The sequence below is a fragment of the Palaemon carinicauda genome, chromosome 12 (genome assembly GCF_036898095.1).
Source record: "Palaemon carinicauda isolate YSFRI2023 chromosome 12, ASM3689809v2, whole genome shotgun sequence".
NCBI lineage: Eukaryota > Metazoa > Arthropoda > Malacostraca > Decapoda > Palaemonidae > Palaemon > Palaemon carinicauda.
Window position 1 is genome coordinate 121,440,892 of NC_090736.1, and position 6,000 is coordinate 121,446,891.

Sequence of the window (6,000 nt, forward strand, 5' to 3'; positions counted from 1 at the left end):
GGACGTCGCTATTGGTGCAGTACTCGAGCAGTGTGGTCAAAGGCTCGCCCCACCCATTGGCCTTCTTCAGCAGAAAACTGTCCAAGGCAGAATCGGGATATTCTACCTTCGATCGAGAATTGCTGGCGGTGCACTTGGCTGTCCGTCACTTTCACCATTTCTTAGAAGGTACGCCCTTCGTCATTCGCACAGACCACATGCCTCTGGTGCACGCCTTCACTCGACAGTCTGACGCCTGGTCCGCCCGTCAACGCCGACATCTCTCCGCCTTGGCTGAATACAATTGCACCCTCCAATACGTCCCTGGGAAAATGAATCCCGTTGCCGATGCCCTGTCAAGAAACACATTGGCTGCCGTTCAACTGGGATTGGATTACAACGCCCTGGCTGAAGCCCAACGACAGGATCCAGAGTATCAAGCTTGTAGGACATCCTGCACGTCCCTCCGTTGGGAGGATTTTCTCCTCGAAAACTCCAACACCACCCTCCTCTGTGACGTTAGTACTGGTAGACCGCGACCTTGGATTCCTGCTCCCATACGCCGACAGGTGTTTGATTTCATCCACGGCCTTTCACATCCCTCGTGCCGTTCTACTGCACAGCTGCTGAAGGCAAAGCTCATTTGGCACGGCATTTCTAAGGATGCTAAGGATTAGGTCCGTGCCTGTACTTCTTGCTAAACTTCCAAAGAACATTGACACATGGATTCAGGAGTGGGCACCTTTCCTCAACCTCAGCGTCGTTTCGCACACATTCACGTCGACGTTGTAGGCCCCCTACCCACATCACAAGGACATCGTTACCTGTTTACCGTCATCGACTGCTCCACTCGTTGGCCTGAAGCCATTCCCATGGAAACTGCAACGTCCGCCTCACGTACATCTGCCTTACTCTCTGGATGGATTTCAAGATTCGTTATCCCTGAGCATATTACTTCTGACAGGGGAACCACTTTCACCTCTCAATTATGGACGTCATTAGCGAATCTCCTGGGCATCACCCTACATCAGACAACGGCCTACAACCCCGCTGCCAATGGAATGGTTTAACGTTTTAATCGCACCCTCAAAGCAGCTTTGATGTCCTGTTGCAAGGATTGCAACTGGTTTACTCAGCTTCCCTGGGTCCTCCTTGGACTAAGGACCACTCCTAAAGACGCCCTCGACGTCTCGGCAGCCAAAATGGTGTATGGCGACCCGTTGGTCGTCCCTGCCGAGTTTTTTTCCTTCTACAACCTCCTCCGACGATCTCCAGCGCATACGTCACGTCGTGGGAAAATTTACTCCGTGCCACCAGACTTACAAGCCCCAGCGAAGCATCACATACCAACGGACTTGCACTCTGCAACGCACGTCTTCCTGCGCAACGACACCAGCAAGCCACCGTTAACGCCCCCTTACACGGGACCTTTCCTTGTGATCCGACGCAGTCCGAAAGCATTCCTCCTAAATATTCGGGGCAAAGAAGACTGGGTCTCCATTGATCGTCTAAAACCTGCTTATCTTTTGCCAGATGACCCGCCTACAGTTCGCCTCTCTAGATCAGGGCGCCCTATTTAACATGTACAGTATGTCATTTTTAGGGGGGGGAGCCATGTACCAACCGTGTTTCACACAATTGTACATAATTCCTTTTGTATATATTATGCTTGTATCTTCGCTCCTCCCGCGCACTAAAACGAACATGAAAATTCCTGTCTGGTTTTTCCTCTGTGATATTGTCTGTCTTGTGAACTTGTCATGTCCTGTTGCCTTGAGGTTTTGTATATAAGGAGAGTGTTCCACAACAATATAACTCAGTCGTTTCCAATCTGCCTTTGATTTCACAACTCCTCTCTCGGCCTATCACAATATATATATATATATATATATATATATATATATATATATATATATATATATATATATATATATATATATATATATATAAATAGAGAGAGAGAGAGAGAAAGAGAGAGAGAGGAGAGAGAGAGAGAGAGAGAGAGAGAGAGAGAGAGAAGAGAGAGAGAGAGAGAGAGAGAGAGAGAGAGAGAGAGAGAGCACCGTCAGCTGGAAGACAGAATCCATATAAACCAAAAGAATGTATATCGGCATAGAATTATTCGAAGACTTTACGGTATTTTTTGAAAGGTATTTAGGGAGTTTATTCGATTACATCACATATCTTTGGATTCCGGGCCATTGAATCCTAATCTTAGACCTATTAATTTCCTCGTCTTTCCAGAGAATTATTTTATTTCGAAGACTTTTTCTTACATTCTTATACTCACACAAGGCTTATTTTTCAATACAGCAAAAAGGGTATTGATAAATGACTTGATATATGTGTAAGAAGTGGAAATGAAATTATTATCATATAAGATATTACTATTACCCTTAAGAGAGCAAATCCGTATTGATATTTCTGCAGAATTCATTTTGAATCAAAATTAAATGACAGCGTTCATGAACTTGCTCGTCTATTATCCAGATTAAAAAAAAAAAAAAAAAAAAAAAAAAAGAATCAGGCAGGTTTTGGAAAGGTATTTTGTACTTAAATTCTTTTTATATTTTGTACAAACATTCATGTTTATTTTGCTCACATAATTGTATACTCATGCTTCATAGTTACTAAATAATTACATAATTAATAAATTTTGAGACTTACATCAAACTAAAATTGGTCCCGGAATTAAAAAGGTAAAGTTTATCAATATGTTCATATGCACAGACTAAATCTCATATGATCAGGACAAGATGGGGTATTTGCTTAGATATAGTTTATTTTAGTATTATTTGTAAAGATAGAATTCCTTAGATATATGCAATAATATTCAAAATAACGGTGAGATTTAGGAAATGTAGAAGAAAATAAGTAGTGCATCAGCAGAGAGAGAGAGAGAGAGAGAGAGAGAGAGAGAGAGAGAGAGAGAGAGAGAGAGAGAGAGAGAGAGAGAGAGATCATAAAGTATTTCCTTTTGATCTTTGATTTTTTCATATGGTATCTGGCGTAGAATTAATCATGGGATCAAAGGACACCAGAATCCGTAAATAAACTTCTCTCTCTCTCTCTCTCTCTCTCTCTCTCTCTCTCTCTCTCTCTCTCTCTCTCTCTCTCTCTCTCTCTCTCAAGTTACAGAAAACTTTATTTAAGAAGGAAGGATGAATGAAATGTACTTCAAGCAGACGGTCTATTTCTTCCGTTTTAGGAAAAAAAAAATATTGTAAACATAAATCATCCACTGGGATTTGTTCATTCTTTTTGCTCCAAGAAAGACTCTGCATGTAATAATTATGTGGAGAGGTGAGTAAGATAAGACTGTTGGAGTTCTCTTGTAATTATTTTATTAATGTACATCTGAGCACCCGTCCTCATTTGCATTTTCACAGTAATCTAGAGAGAGAGAGAGAGAGAGAGAGAAGAGAGAGAGATTTTATTGGATGCTATGATTAATCAACTATAAACTAACAGAAAAAATTACAGGTTTCTAGCTATAACATTTTAGTAATATTGCATAATGCATTTATATTGCTCATCAGAGAAAGACATAGATAAATATTAAGAAAACATTAAATAGAAATTTAGTTTTCAGGTAGTGAAATAAAAGCAAAATAATTCGTAGTGAATACTGTAATTTTGTTGATAAAAGGCTTTTCGCTGTGTTCATACCTTTATACCTCCGCCAGCGAAGGTGGGAGGAGGTTCTGATTTCACCCATGTATGTTCCTGGTCACGATTTTGCTCATGGAGTAATACAGGGATGAAGAGGTCGATAGTCGGAAACTTTTGCATGCATCATATGCTGCCTGGAGTGAGGTAGCCACAGTGATTTTGAAATCTCCTGACGATGATGTCACTGTGAAGTCAATGAAATTATTCCAACATTCCAACCAATAGGTTGTTCATAACTAGTAAAAAGCAGCGGGCACGATATTTCAATCTCACCCGTGTTAGGCATTCTTTTACACCGTTGTAATTGCTGTATGTGGTTCAAGTCAAAAAATGCTTTTGTATGCCATTGCAAAACAAAGGGGTTAAAGATTATCATAAAAATACCCAACTATCAAAAATACGATAAGTCAACTCGGCCTATCTTTCGTGGCCAATGGAAATCTCCCCACAACCACAGAAGCAGTCATCTTCTCTCTTTATGGTTTGAAACACGATCATGAAAGTTTATCATACTGAACGCAATCTGCATTAAAGTATTACAGTGCATTTGATGGAATTGTCACTAGCATCTCACGCCGTTCCTTAGTTCAACACTTACAATTATCGAACTTGTTCAAGGTGGGCGCTGCACTTGCAAATTGAACCAATTACCTAGTACCAGTGCATGTAGCTGTGACGAAGGTGTGTGTGCGCATGGGCAAAACATTGGCACTGACATTTGTGTCGATCATCTATTGTCGTCGGAGGATTTTGATATTGAATAAATAATCTATATACAGATGCATTGTATATTATTTTTTCTATGTTCATGATAAACCAAATCTAATGGTAATGTCCTATTACTACATGTATTATTGTTTCAGTATTATTGTTTCCATATAATGTGACTTTTTATTGTTATTTGTTTATTTTCTAACCTTAGCATTATTGTAACTAAAAGTTATCTTCCTAATGAGTAACATTTATGATTGCTATATTCTTGTTTATTTATTTTTAGTGTCATCATGGTTATTGTAATTAATGACAAAACATTTTCAATAACTGGAAAAATCAAAGAAACTCTTTTGCATCATTAGTATTCTTTATAAATTTGTGGTTGTTTGTTATTATTTTCATTTGTTTCTAGTTAGCTTTCTTTTGAGCTACAGGTCTTCAAAATAATCAAAGTAACACAGGGGCCTATAGAGTTATAGGGCTTTTTAAGGTCATTATGGTAGTCAGTGCTGTATATTACTCTGATATAGAATGGAAATGATACATTTCTTAATCCTAAACCAGTTACTGGATATTCAGTATAACGGAATACTGCATGATATGCCAGGAAAGAATAAATAAATAAAATAAAATAATAAATAATTAGATCAGGCATTGGTACGAAATTATTTATATATTTTGATTAAAATGTATTATATCTTTCTAATTCCACATTCATTTAAATACAAATATGTTCAACTCACCTATTCTTTTTTATTTGTGTAATGTGAGAATAATTTCGAGTTCCAAAACTTTTATGTAGCAATTTAAATCTTGAATTTCTATATATTTCATGACAAAAGTCAACTGGACGTATGAAAAACGATTTACGACACTTTTGGTCTTATACCCATGTGTGTCATTGTATATGAACTTTTTTTTTTGGCAAATTTTGTGAAGATATGTCATGAAATGTACAATATATAGATTTTTTTTTTTTTTTTTTTTTTTTTTTAATGACATGCATTTTAATTTAGGTACTATTACAGAATTTTAAAAAGCATGCTAGCGATTTCATTTGATTTTCGGTCTAATGTTAATAAGCGATCCTAAATAACAAAAAATATATCTATATATATCGTATATATAGATGAAAATAAACCTCAAGTTCTGAAACTGTGATATAATTTTTTCTTTTCTTTTCTATTTTGACGAATGAAAATGTATATAACATTTATGTTGCTATAATCATATATACTGGTGCATTTACCAGTACTGTACCAACTTTAGTGAAGTTCTTACTAAAATTGTATATTTTATATCTAATTTACTGCTTTTCGTGTATCTCTTGCCTATTTTCCACCACGCACGTTACAAAAACTCATCATAGAGGGGACGCATAAAATTTTCTGCCTTTATCATCCTAATGTCCATACGGAAGGAGAAAGTATTCACATGTATGACCAGTTTAAGGGGTGGGGTGGGGGTGGGGGGGGGGGGCATGTACTGCGCGTGTTTCATTCACTTGCGTACACTGTAACGGTTTGGATTTCTCATCTTTGCATTTGCTCTTCCCTGCACTGTTAATAGACCATCTTGTGTTATAATGCTAGTTTTATCATGTTTGAATTTTTGTGATGTTATTCCCCGGAATAT